At 45.0% G+C, this 14,464-nt stretch overlaps 1 protein-coding gene across 1 annotated transcript in view; it reads left to right on the forward strand.

Moving 5' to 3' along the window:
* LOC139052987 (rap guanine nucleotide exchange factor 4-like) overlaps positions 1-14,464 on the forward strand; it is a gene marked incomplete at its 3' end in the record, with an annotated part of 571,300 nt that overhangs the window by 70,252 nt on the left and 486,584 nt on the right. The window contains exon 2 of the mRNA XM_070530122.1: positions 14,114-14,155. The remainder of the gene's footprint in view (positions 1-14,113; positions 14,156-14,464) is intronic.

The raw sequence follows: 14,464 nt of genomic DNA on the forward strand, positions 1-14,464 counted from the left end.
GTTGTTAGTGTCATATTGTGTGTTTCGTATTGCAAAACCTTGCGCTAAGAAAATTTAGTCAGAACGGGGTCTTTCATCAGTAGTAACGACAGTTGCGTTTCACAAAGAGCTATATAAGCGTAATATGAACTGCTAACCAATCAGGAATAGGTGTTGACATCACCAGGCGTATCGGAAGGAGGCCGCAGACGACTGTGAATAGCGCCTAGTCGGGAGATCCTGGTAGCTGTGGCGCCATTCTATAAAACAATCATTGTCCAAAGAATTCTTGGACTTGAGTGAGAAACCACAATTTGGCCAGAGAACAGATGACACACACGAACACTCTATTTGCAGACTTTAGGTGGTATTGCTGAGGGGGAAAAAAGGAAGAAAAAGTAAAGCTCAGTGAAAAAAAAAAGCTAAACAGGACACATTCCTGATGTCTGTCTACGCAAACAAAGCTTTCTTAGTTTTGGAGAATAGTGTATTGGAACACAGCGCATGAAATGCACAATGTGCAGCCATGTGCAGGTCTCATTATTTACAGAGTATGATGTGTTCATGGTTACGGGTCTTTTCTTTTCTTCTAATTCTGTGTGATATTTGTGATATTTTCAAATGGGAATACCTCACCCACTATTTATTCTAACATTCTTTAGTAGCATGGCCTTCCGTGACCGGCCCTAGTGTGCATGACCTGCACTGTCTGTGTTCTGCTTTATTCTTTGATATTTGTCATCTTGATCTTGCTTCCCTCCTTCTTGCTCTTCTTCATATCTTCCATTTTTAGGTTTCTATCTCCTCCCTTCTGAAGGGCAGGCATGCGTTGTGTCCCTTCCGGTTGCAGTTGCGAACCTGCTGCTCGCTTACCCTTTCCTGTCAATTTTATATATGTTTTCAAAATAATAATAATAATAATAATAATAATAATAATAATAATAATAATAATAATAATAATAATAATAATAATAATAATAATAATAATAATAGTAATAATGGTATTCTCCAGCACCTGTCATTGGAGCAAACTATCTTCTAGACCTTCGGTCGCGTAGCGAGCGCCGGAAGCGCCGGAAGCGCCGGAAAAAAAATTGGAGGACGCTTAAGCTTCGCCTTCAAGAGTGGAACGCGACAGCGTTCCCGTCCACCCGCCAAGGGGTGTAAGACAATGGGCTACAGGGCAGCCATCACTTACGAGGCGCCCCGCATCGGACGCGGTGAGCGTCGAGCCATATGGTCGAGCAACGCGGCGTTCGGCGCAGCAACGAAACGTGCGCCTGAGCAAGCGGAACGAACCAAAGAACTCGGTATCTCGGAGGGGGAAATGATGCACGCCAGCCAAACGTCGTGATCGGCACGGGCAGAGAGATAGACAGATAGTGATCTAAAGAAGGGAAGGACGCTTGATTCTGCAGAGGGAGCAAGGCGAAGCGTTGTCAGGGGAGAAAGAGTCCGGTCCTCGCACAGCTCCAATGCGCGCGTGGCGCGCCATCTGTCGGGGCAGCGCCGTACATGGAGAGGAGGGGGTCTTCTGTGTTTGCGGCAAGATGGCTCTGCGTGTGCGGAAAGCGCAGAAGAAATGCAGCGGAAACGCACTTCGCTTCTCGTGTAATTGCGACTTCTGTAAGTTATATGTTCGTAATTACCGATATACACCGCAGTATAACTTTCCACGGCTCGTTTCGAAGGCAACACCGCATTCACTAGAGGCGCGTTTGTACCGCTTTGAAGCATCGAACTTGTGGCTGAGTGGTAGCGTCTCCGTCTCACACTCCGGAGGCCCTGGTTCGATTCCCACCCAGCCCATCTTGGAAGTTGCTTTTTATTTATGAAGTGCCTGCCGTGATTTATCGCTCACGACCAACGCCGCGGACGCCGACACCGACGCCGACGACACAGGCTTTTCTGCGACACGAGCTCCTTAACGCTATCGCGTTAAAAGATCGAGCTATACACCTCGCTTCCCATAATCCAAAGCGCGCGCGTCTCTGCCTCAATACGCTTCCGCATTGTGCTTTATCTAGGGACGTATTGTCGGACGATCACTTTCGGCGATGCTAATGTCTTCGCCGAACGAAGTGCTAAACCAGTCAAAGAGCTATGCTGTTTTGCTCGACTAGCTAATAAGCGCGTACTGAAAGTGATATCGCTGGAGAGCCCGTGCAGAGCTCCACAAAACAGCAGCGCCAGTCGTCACTAACAAGCGTGAATTTCTGCGCGCGTCTTTTATGTCAGGGACGGCACAAAATGAAGGAGAAACGAATGGTCAAGCATGATCATTACCCACTGGCCTCGCGATCCGAGACAGGGTCGTCTAACAGACTTCCGTATTAGTTGACATTAGGTGCGGCATATTAGCTGCGGATGAGAGTGGCGTTGTCTTCGATCGTTAATGTGCTCACATATTTCTCGACTGGCGACAGGTCCCGTCCGCACGTCCGAATGTTTTATAGCGTCACGTATATTCTGGCACTCTTTCTTTTTCCTTGTTGCCAGTATATGCGTGTTTACGCCACCCTTCATAAACGGGAGCCATCCAGACAAACGATTTATTTAAGTTTTTTCAACACCTCCTACAGCGTCTGCCGGAAGTTCCATTTAGCAGTTGTTCTCAGTCTTTGTGTGTATTTATTATATTGTGTTTCCCTTAATCGTACCCAACCTGATTGCGCTAATTTGTAACTGTCAAGAGTTATCAAGTGTGATGCTCACCGGTATCACAATTTGGACAGCTCACGAAAACAAGATTTTTTTATTAACATATCAAATACATGGACAATTAAGGCGTATTTTCGCCGTGGTTGTTGGCGTCGCCGCCGTCGTGACGTTACGTATAAAGTCCAAATGCTATATAACATCCTGACTGCGCGCAGTATGCTGTGAGTGCGAGAGAAAGCGTGCGAGGTTTAGCCCAAAAGAATAGTGGTTCGACCTCGCGTACGCGCGGAAGGAAGGCTGGAAGGAAACGCGCCGTCTTCCACCGCGCTCAAGGCAGCAAGAGGACGGGGGGGGGGGGGGGGGAGCGTTCTAATTTGGCAGCGGCAGCGTATAGCGCGGCTGCGTGGTCCCTATCTTGAAAGCGATCTGCCGCTCTTCCTCACACCAGTGTTTCGACATCGAGTGTCGGCGGTCATCGAGTAAGACGTCTTAATGTTTGCCAGCGCGCGCGTTGCACTATGCTTGTTAATTTAGTTAGTAAGCGAATGTTTACAAGGTTATGCGGCTAATGAAACTACTATCCTTACTTCATATAGCATTCTAATAATTTGCTGTTACAATCCATGGTTCACGTTATTTTTTTTCCAGAACCTCGGCGTCTTTCTTCTATGGAAACTAGGTTCTCTCATTGATTGAATATAGCAAATGAGCGGGTCATTTTTTCTTGATTGCTTCAAGTTCACGTTCTTGGCTGATGTGTGCTGTTTCAAGTTTCTATTTCTGCAGTCTGATCCCGGTGTGTCGCTTGTGGAGATGCCTGCAATAAACTAAATGTACGTGGAATAGACTGTTCTCTAATTTAATCAAATCGTTTCACTTACATTTGTTTTTGCTAAGGTCGGGATCGAATCCCGGCCACGGCGGCCGCATTTCGGTGGGGGCGAAATGTGAAAACATCTGTGTGCTTAGATTTAGGTGCACGTTAAAGAACCCCAGGTGGTCGAAATTTCCGGAGTCCTCCACTACGGCGTGCCTCATAATTAGAAAGTGGTTTTGGCACGTAAAACCCCATAATTTTTTTTTTTGCTAAGGGCCGAAAGTGCGTAACAAATGTTCTTGGACATTTTTTCGGCCGCACAGGAGGTCAATATGGCAAGAATTGTTTGTGCAGTGAAGGCAAGGGTTTCTCTTGTTTCTCGAAACAAAGCTGGAGGTTCCATGCTCAGTGCGTATATTCTAGTAGTGCTGAGAGGGCAGTTAGTCTGAGCATAGTTAACGTTACTTGGTCTGGCTTCTAACTAATCGCGACTATCTCATTAATAATTTCACATGCAAAACTAACTTCTTCAGTGAAACTGAAAAAGCAAGCGCGGTCCATGTTTTGTTTCATGAGATTTGTTTTTGGGCGGTCATTCTCGAAATTCCGAGAAACAACTGTGCCAAGAATGTAAGACAAAGTATGAGCAGATTCAGGGATAGAATGGTGTGGCAATATAACGCGCTTATACCGCACGTCATATAGGGAGGCGTGGTATTTATATATATATATATATATATATATATATATATATATATATATGTGTGTGTGTGTGTGTGTGTGTGTGTGTGTGTGTGTGTGTGTGTGTGTGTGTGTGTGTGTGTGTGTGTGTTTGTGTGTGTGTGTGTGTGTGTGTCTGTGTGTGTGTAATACAATTCTCGCTCACGAGACGCCGACGCCGAACTCCGAAACCAGATTTTCTGGGAAACGGGATCTTTGACGTAATCGCCTTAATAACATGAGAAAGTACATGAAGCGTTGGGTGAAGTTCTAATTAGCTGGATATACATCTGGTGGCACCTGCAATTGCTTATTTCAAGTTATTGGAAATGTGCGTAATAGGTGGATGTCATTTTACAAACGATAAGGCAGGACACTACGTGGGAACCAGGGTTGCTGGAACGTACTCATGCCAGTGCATTGCATGATCCCAGCGTTCGTGTGTGACCTATGCGTGACGCACAACAGGAATTATCCCAGATGCAATCAATCCAGCAGTTTGCGCTTCTAGGAACTGTGCCACAGTGGATGTATCATAAACTGACAGTTATTTTCCGTCCAAAATTTGAGGACTGTCAGCTATTCTGTCCGTGTTATTGCCACCGCTTGCATACATCAAATGAATCAAGTGTGGCAGCATTTTCGAATTACAACCTGCGCTCGTGTTGAACTAAACACAGAAGTACTATGCTTTATTTCACACATAACTTTAGTGTGGAGTTTCAATAAAACAGTACCAACTCGCATAGGGAGACCCTAGTTACTTTAACAACGCTGAGGCGTTGACGTTTCAGGATTCAGCACTCATGAGTAAAAGAATGTGTGGCATTTTAAATCCGGACGAGCAAATTGAGAGATTCGATCGTATATGCGAGGCAAGAAAAGTATGTACGTGCAACATCATTGTAACAAGTCTTTACAAGTTTACAAAAATGTTTATGGAATGTCAGGAATTGTCATTTTGTCAGTTGTCTTCTACTCGCGCTCGATGAAGTTTTACGCTTCGCCTTCGAACGTTTGTTCTTCGCCAGCTCAGGTATATGACACTCGATAGCATTTCTACTTTTTTCCTTTTTCATTTACGATTACGCAAATCACAAGTACAGTGGTTCAGCGCTCGTTCCAAACTTGTGTAGATATTTCACTCATTATGGCCGAGCGAAGTTTAAGTGGAGGCTGAACGTGTATAGAAAGCAATTTCCTGCTCACCTGTGAAATTCCCCATTAGAGGCAATCACCTTCTGAGAGAGAGGGAAAGGTAATGGTTTTCCATCTGTCCTCGCTGCACTTATTGCTAGCTGTGCTTCTGCCCTGCTCGGTATCCGACCATCAACGACCAAAAGCGTAAGATGTTAGCTACAACAAAATCGAAATATCGGCTGCTCTTGTCGTAAAACGATAACATGATTTGCCAACAAAATAAAAGTTGTACACAAGCACTGACTGATTTAAAGGGATTAAAGCACACGAAGCACACCGGGCTTGAAGAATGACCCAGTTAAGAACTTCCCGCATTGAAATTAGTTCTATTGCTTAAAACACCTGCAAGAATGTTCCTGCCTCTTCGTTAATATTTACAATATTACTGCGTGAGATAAATATGTTCATCTTTAAGGTGTTTCGGCACTGTTCGCCGCCGATGTCCAGGCTTCTTATACCAGCGCGAAGACAAGATTTCAAACCTAAACTCGCGTCGTTCGCAACAGTCCCTGTGCAGATAGATACATCTGCGCGCGTGTATGCTGCGGTGGTCGAAAAGGTCAACTTATTCCATACATTTGGAACGATCGTAAACAGGTAGCAGTTGACGTCTTGTTTTTTTTTTTACCTTTCTATACCAACGAATCTTTTGTCTTTGCGGTCACATCTACGCGTCCTACGTGCTTGCACTTATCTCTATGGAGCGTCGCTGTGGGGCGACCGCCGCGCACTCCAAAAGTGCAAATGGCATCGAACGAACCCTCAGGGCACTTGTGTTGGCGAGGTACGTTGTGTAGGTGTCGCTTCCGTAGTCGCTGCTGGTGTGCTATGGTTCAGCTGTCCGTGCGATCAATAGGAAACTAGCCCCGGTCGGAGTGAGGCTTTGCACGTAGTATCGCCGAAAGTTTCCATGGTTTTTTGTTGAATGATCTCTCACGTTTGCTTCTTCTCTGCTCGACGAATAAGAAAACACAGCGCTCAATTCAATTCTGATGAAAGTAACAAGGCGTTCTGTCACGTCCTCTCACGTTCTCCCGTCAGAATCAGCCGCTGCTCTCTCGACACACTGTGCGGCACTGTTCTTTTTTTTCTTTTCTTTCTCTTTTTTTGCACGCTCGTGATGAGCGTTCGTTTCCGACCGAGGGTACTTGAACGAAACATGTCCGGTCTCTATGGGCGCCTTTTTCTTTGTTTCTGAGCGGATACTCATTTCGTAACTTGAGGTCGTTCAACCAGAGTACTTCGTATGCATTCGTTCGCCGGTGTATTTTTGTTAAACTATTCGGTGTGTGTTCTTTCACCATGCAAAATTTTAGATATCTCCTGTGGCAAGTAGAGTTTTTAATCCTTGAGCTGAATTTCTCGAAGCGTCGGATATTACAAGTGTGAAAAATCGCAGTGCATAATCAACTATAATTAATACAAATTCACTAAATATATCTTTAATTAAATACTTTAAGGCACGTATTGCAATTTAGGAATTGTAGCAGGTGATATGCAAAGCATATTCATTTGGAACAAATTCCAAGGATCGCATCGGTTTCAAGATACGCACCGTGAAACAGGCGGTGAAAATGCTGTGTTGTTCCTCTTACTTTTTTATTAGACCGAACTTTTATGTATTGAAGCACGAAGGTAACTGGAACACCCATGCATTTTGTCGCAACGGGTGGGAGGGAGTGTCTTGAAACTGTTGTCATCCTAAAGATATGTTCCAATTTGATACGCCTTGCAAACTTACCATCTGAAATTCGTAAATTTCAATGCGCCGTAACGTGATAAATTAAGAATTTCATTAGTATTTTCTATGTTGTTTAGTTGATTATGCATTTCAATTTGTCATGAAAGTAATGTCATCCACTTTGTGTAATCCAGCTCAATGACTAGAACTAAGCTATTTGCCTCAGGCGATTTTTCAACATTTCTTGTGGTCTGTTTATCCCTGAGCAACCACGTCCACAGCGATATCAACCTTGAAGGTGCGTTCATGACGGCATAAAAACAATCTAAAAGCGGTGCATCAAGAAAACGCCAAGAAAACCTAACTGATACATTGCAAGGGGAAGAAGAAGAAGTTTGGTTCACCACAGACGCACTGCTGTTTCACTTCCTCGTCTTTCTTTTGCGCTTCTTGGCGTTTTGTCAACCCAAATTGTCGAAGATGATGTACGACTCGCCAAGGTACCTCCCCTACCGGAGGAGGCCGTGGGTGCGTTCCCCTCCCGTCGCTTCCATAGGAGCCTGCAGAAGACCTCGATCTGGTAGCAGCGAGAGCTCCGTCATGACTACACCAGATCTGACACCGGGCCAGGGGCAACGGACTGTATCTGAAAGCAAACGTGAATGTAAGCGATATAAGGGTGCAGAAATAGACTACGAATCTACGCTTCTTGATGATTGCGACAAAGCGGACATCAGTGAACTGGATGAAGAAGACTTCAGGATTGTGCGCCAACGCGCAGAGAGAACCGTCATAATCCCAGTGATAATTACATCTGTTGCAAAAGAAAGGATGTAACCTAACACCTAAATCCCATTGCTCTATCTACGGACATTGAAGAAATTCTTCGCGCATCGTCAGTTAGGAGTCGATTTACTGTTCAAGGGGCACTGCTTTTGGATGCCCAGACAGAAGAGCATGCGAACGCCCTTCTCAGTTGCAAGTCAGTCCCAGGGATTCGAGCTCAGCACTAGTGCCCAACTTTTTATTAGAACAGTGCCGAAGTGGTACACTGACGATGAACTGTTGGACTACCTAAAACCACAAGGGGTTTATCATGTAAGAGGAGTTACACAACGCATCCAAATTTTTGAGTCCGTATGGGAGTCCAGGTGAACCAACACCATAGCTCTCACGTTCGCTCAAAACACGGACCGTCCAGAGAAGATCAACTTGGGCTTCACAAGGCATGAGACCATTGATTACGTTGAGTCATAACATCGATGCTTCAAGTGTCAGCGTTATGGACATCTGACCAAGTACTGCTGTGGTGAGCAGCGATGGAAGAGATGCGGACGATCGCATGATTTCAACACATGCACGCGCAGCGAGAACTTTGTGCAAATTGTAGTGGCGCCTACCCAGCTAGTTATGACAGAATGTAGAACTCGGCTAGTTGATTTACTTGCATCTTGAAACTGGAAAAGCACACAAAGACAAAAAACGAAGAGAGTGGACAGGAGGAAGCGCTTCGTCCTGTCCACTCTCTTCGTTTCTTGTCTTTGTGTGCTTTTACAGTTTCAAGATGCAGCTAGTCGTAGCAAGTGTCCTACGCAGGCAGTGGCAATTAAGCGAAAGAAAACATTTATCTTGGGACCAAAGGTAAAGGATGAGAAGAATAAGACGAAGAACAAGACGGAATGTCGCAGAGTGTCAGACAACTTCACTGGAAGCTCAAATAGAGATACCGAATGATCGAGTCTGAAGCTTACATCAGAAACCCAGGACAGAGTGGTGACATCGCTCAGCGGACCGGCTAAAGCAGTGAAATCATTGAACAGGGACCCCGTATACGAGAAGACTGCTGAACAACCTGAACAGCGAAGTTATGCGTATGCACTGCAGTGACCCCATCTGTGTTGCGGTGAAGCACCACCACCACAGGAGGACTGTCAACAGGTGCTACGTGCTCTCTTCAAGGCCCTGCAATCGCACATAGAGGAGATGCTGGCTAGCTCCATAAAATGCATACTAGAAGTAGCCCTGGCTCTCTAGCCTTTGATCCTAAGCTCTGCCTCCTCGTAAAGCACTTATCAACATGGACATGGTCACGACACAATATTCACCGCCTCGTTAAAAAGTGCCGCTTCTTATGCAATGAAACTGTGCGGGTCTTGCGTGTCATTTACTTAAACTGCCGCTTTTCTTACCTAACATATCTGTGCCAATGTTGGCCCTGTCCGAGTCTGGCCTTCCAAGTTCCTGCTCAATTGCTGGCTATATTGCACGTGGAAACCAAAGCATTCCGACATTTCTGAACGGAAGCGCCATGCTATATTTCAGTCGTGAAATACCACATTTCGTCTTACCAGCTGAAAACCTCTGCAGCAATGCTTTGGAGGTCACTTTGGAGGCAATGGCGGTGTGGTTGGGGAGGTTATTTTGCTTGGGAGTATTGGTCGAGATAATGGGAGTGATTGCTTGTCTTCTTGAGGGAGGCCATAACTCGTCTCCTTGCACTTTCATTTCAGGTCTAATTTCCTTCTATCACCGCTATTGTTAAACGCTTCTGAAAATTCTTGCGATAGAATACCACTTCAAGAACGCTTTACAACTTGCTTTGTATAGCGAAATTTCCGTCGGAGCCTGGTGACGTGTGCAGTAAGTATGACGTAGCGAAGTATATTCACCGTCGCTGTTATGTACATACGTTGTGAAAAAAGCGCAATATGCTTTTACGCGCGCGTTCGACTACTTCACCATCGTTTGTGTTTTGCGGCCATCATTGTCTGTTTTTGTTGCCTTCATCTGTGGACCCTTAATGTTTTAAAGCGAATAGCTTTCTTTGGCTCATTCGATCGTTTTTCATGCGGTTGTGATTGGTGAATTACACCCACGATATAAAGGCGCCGATGGTAAGGGCGCGTGCTGTCACACAACCTAGTGGCGGGACCCCTTCATCGCTGAACACCAGCTACACTTCTCTTTGAGACGCACGTGCTGTCCACGTATACTGTTTCTACAGATGTGCTGCTGAACCCCTCTCTTCTCTAGGGAACTGCAGAAGGAAACAACGAACCCTAATTAAATATTGTCACTGCAACAAATATGCATATTTCAAATCATCATTCCTTTAATAACACTAATCGCTTTTAGGAAACCTTGAGCTATTCACTTACGTTGTGACAATCACCCTGGATGGTTCTCGCACAATTTCTGCTTTATTTAATTGTTGCCCTAGCAATTACGCGGACATTCGAGGCGGATTTGCAACGTCGCCGTGTCCGTGTTGTTTCGTATAAGGAGCAAGTGCGATTGCACCACGCAAGCCGTATGCTGTGGACGAGAGCGAAAGCGAGCGAAGGGGGGGAGGGGGGAGTCGAGAGCAATGTTGGCTCAGTGTCGGAGGTCACGTGATTAAGGGTGCGCAAAGGCGCAAAGGGTAGGGTGAGCTTGCGTTAACGTGATTAAGCGCGCGCCTGAGAAAGCGCGTGCCACGGCTGAACACATTCGTGGCCAGCACGCCCTATCTTGGTGGCAATCTGCGGCGGGCGCGAAGCAGAGCGAGCCGAGCTGGCTGACGGCTTCGTTTGCCCTGCTCACCCCGTGCCCAGTGTTGGACGTCGCGTCATATCAAGTTTCGCAGATGCGTTGCAATGAGAGACAAAGGCATCGTTCGCTCGCGTGTGTTTGCCCTCTCCACCAAGCCAACGTTGTGACAGCGACCTGTTCGGTGCCGTCGAGGAAGATGTGTTCATTTTTGCCTGCGCTGGCGCGTGACACCATGCTTGTTAATTTAATTTGTGAATGAATGTCTGTTGCAATTTATGTGGCTGATGAAACTACAGACCTTATTTCGTACGGTTCTGTAATACACTGCTATTGATATCCACGCTTCACCTTCCGGGCGAAACTATACGCATATCTCCCTCTTTTCCTCGGAAGTTTCGCAGCTGTATACCTATATCCCTGCCTTGTGTCACTCCGTAGCGTAGACTGCAAAAGCGTAGATCCATTGCTCGCAATAAACTGCGCCGGAATCGTCGCATGGAACTGAAAGGAAAATAAACAAGCGTGGTCGGTCGCAGCTTACGGTCAACATTGGGATAAGCGCTGTGAGAGGGCATGTAGGAAAGCGTAGAGAAAAATATTATTCTTTCAAGTGCTTTTTCCTTTATATACGCTCGCCAATCGAGGGCATATGGACTGTTATCACTGAAGGGATTTAGGACATGCTTCGCCATGTTTGCGAAGCTGTTTACGTGCCTTCATGACCACTCGCTTCGAAAGGACGTGGTAATGCGGTACTCACGACTGCAGCAACTGGTTTCAGCAGCCGCCATAGAAATGCTTGTGCGTATACCGCGAGGCAAACTACGCCCAAGAGCAGGGAGCAAGCGAAAATAAATAGATAGTAAATGTTTACCTTCGTACTTACACTGTCGTTAAGTGCAGAGATAGCATGATAACACCAGCGTCATTGCACTTTATCCAAACGCCATTCAATCCCACAGCGTTGACCAAGCACCACCTGTCGGTCGGCGCAGGACACAGCAAAGAGAAGGTACTCGGTCTTGTTTGGCACATAATGTTTTGTACGAAAATTACTAGAGGGTGTACTCTGGTGCTGCAACGGATTCGCTACTATGGGAATGGTAGATTTGTGTAACTTTCTTGTGCCTGTGACTTCAAACGTTCTCGTGTCGTTAATTTTCACGCTTTATATTTTTCTAATTTTTCGAACACTCCTAGTTTTTCTAAACATAGAGGTTAAGAGGCCTCTTCCCAGGAAGCTCCAATTGTTGCGCATCGTGGCATTAATAGAGCAATATTTTGTTGAAGGTGGGTAATATGGAAAGTCACATGGCCGTGTTAAAACAATATCACGAAGTTTTGGTAAATCCAGGACCTTCCCATCATTCCCAGGCTGGCTGATCCAACAGTTTCCGCATACACTAGCGCCAGAGTTCTCAGAATAATGAGAGATGAGAGTTTAATGCCAGAAAATGTGATCGGTCGGCGGCAGAAGCTTGTCTCTGATCTATTACTCAACAGCAGGAGTAAATGCAGTAATTAACTCCATGTTCCAGCAGAGAGCTTCAGCACTCGCGCCGTTAAGTAAATAGGCGAATAAGTCTTGTAAGTGGCATTTTGAGTGATACAATTTCGTTAAGAAAGGACACAGTGTGCCGGTGTTCAATGCCAGGGAATCTTTATTAGCCGCACTCACCATAGAAAAGTGCGATACTCTCATCGCTGTTGCGTTCCGGGGCTGATCACGAACTCGCGGTCTCCGCAACATGCCGCAACGGCTGCATTTCGATGGTCGGGGACTATGATAACACTCGCCCTCCGCACCTTGGGAGCTCGTTCTAGAAAATCCTAGATGATCGAACTCATTCTGATCAAACGGGTAGCTCACTGATTTCAGTCGTAATGGATAGGGCTCCGGTGAACGCGGCAGAAATGCTTAAGATATTCATGGTGGTCGGTAATTCCTTTGCAGAGAAAGAAGAAAAAAATAATGGAAGACGCACACTAAGCGGAGATACAGGGGACGAAACTTTATTCTACTCTCCATGCCGTCTCTTCCTTCAGCTTCGGACGATGGTTTCCGAGTGCCTAATCATAAAAATATAAGGGACTCTGGAAAGCGCTCTAGGTAAATATCGCTTAGCCGGAATTGTCTAGGCTTACTGTCATCAGTGGCTACGTTCTGGTGACGAAAAAGAAGCACTTACTCTATTAACAAAAAATACTTCCTTCACTGGTCCTGTGGTTTGTCTCCTTAGTACGGCAGTTTTTATCACTTTGGTCAGGTTTTGTGCTGAATACGAGGACTTTCAATTCCCTTGACGCACAAAAGTTTTCCAAGAGCGTCAATTGGAAGTGACGTCGATGAGTCTGCACTGTCGTGTTCCACGTCTAAACTTCTTTGCACGCACAAGTATGTTCTGGCTACCTTGCCACCTTGTATTTTTGGGAGTATATTAGAATCAATCGATCGATTGTTGAACGACTGCCGTCGTTTCTGTTCTCTCAGGAGGACATGCTTCATCTGCAAGTTTCTCTGGCTTCAATATTTATTTATTTATTTATTTATTTATTTATTTATTTATTTATTTATTTATTTATTTATTTATTTATTTATTGAAAATTAAGGCAGCAAGTACACTATGTCAACTGCGGCTCTACAACTATAACTTGTTTCATGATCTAACGATGATGATAGGCAAATGGATCCTTACAGCGACTTAACACATCGATACAAGCCGGGCGGCAGTAATTTGCAAAACTAAGACACAGAGATGTAAATGTGGCACTTTCCACCTATTCTTAGATGGACAAAAAAATTATGTTAGACATATTGCTTTTTTTTTACACTTCGCTTCTGTATTCGTTTTCGTGTTTTCTTTATGTGTGTTCGCTCAAACGTAAAGTTACATCAGAGCCATCTTATAGCTGCAGTGCATTTTACTATTTCCCTTTCCACTTTCATTGATGTAATATTATTATTATTTTTATTGACACTAAAAAGATAATTCCTTCAACAGATATAATTAACTCCGTCAGGGTCACGGATCTCCCTTAGCAGACATGCGCCCCATCCTCTGTCATCATCACCACCACCACCACCACCACCACCAGCACCACCACCACCACCGCCATCATCATCATCATCATCATCATCATCATCATCATCATCATCATCATCAAGTTAATGTAGGTGCACGTGTAAAACCGAACCAAACTAAAACCAGAACAAAAAATATATCCTCATGTGTTAGCTCGGAATGAGCAGCTTGATAATCTTTCTATGAGTCTAAGAGCTAACGAAAACCGAATAAGCGACTCGATCTCTTTTTTGTGTGTGCAATGCTTTCCCTTTCCCTTTTCGACCTGTATATTTTGCATTTCTTATAATAACCTTGTTCGTCCCCTTTACTGAATGGCCTCTGGGGCCTGTAAAGTATTGTAAATAAATAAACTACTGATCCGGCAATGCAGTAACTGCGCTTCTACGTAGCACTCATAACGCACGCGTATTAAATAAAGCGTGCTTCCTTTCACTTCAGGTGGAGGCTTAGCCCGGTGATTCTGGAAGGCGTCAGCGCTTGGTGAGTATATCCTGGCCTTTTTTTTTTTTTGAGTACGTGTATCCAACGGATGAAATTTGCTTTTCTTTTTGCCGTCCGTTCACTGCTTTCGCTATCGAGTGAAATATGATTTTAAATGTGAAGAGCATTTGCTACACCCTTAATCTCTCTGTAAATATGTTGTACTAAGCAAGTGAAACATATTTCCACAAATGCTCCCTTCGCAACGTTAAATAGCTATGTGGATCGGGCTTTCATGTGCGTCGGCTCTGTTTTTGGGTTGAGCTGCTGGTCACTGTTACTGCATATATGTCCCCCTTAATATGGTTC

The sequence above is a fragment of the Dermacentor albipictus genome, unplaced genomic scaffold (assembly GCF_038994185.2).
Source record: "Dermacentor albipictus isolate Rhodes 1998 colony unplaced genomic scaffold, USDA_Dalb.pri_finalv2 scaffold_50, whole genome shotgun sequence".
Classification (NCBI taxonomy): Eukaryota; Metazoa; Arthropoda; class Arachnida; order Ixodida; family Ixodidae; genus Dermacentor; species Dermacentor albipictus.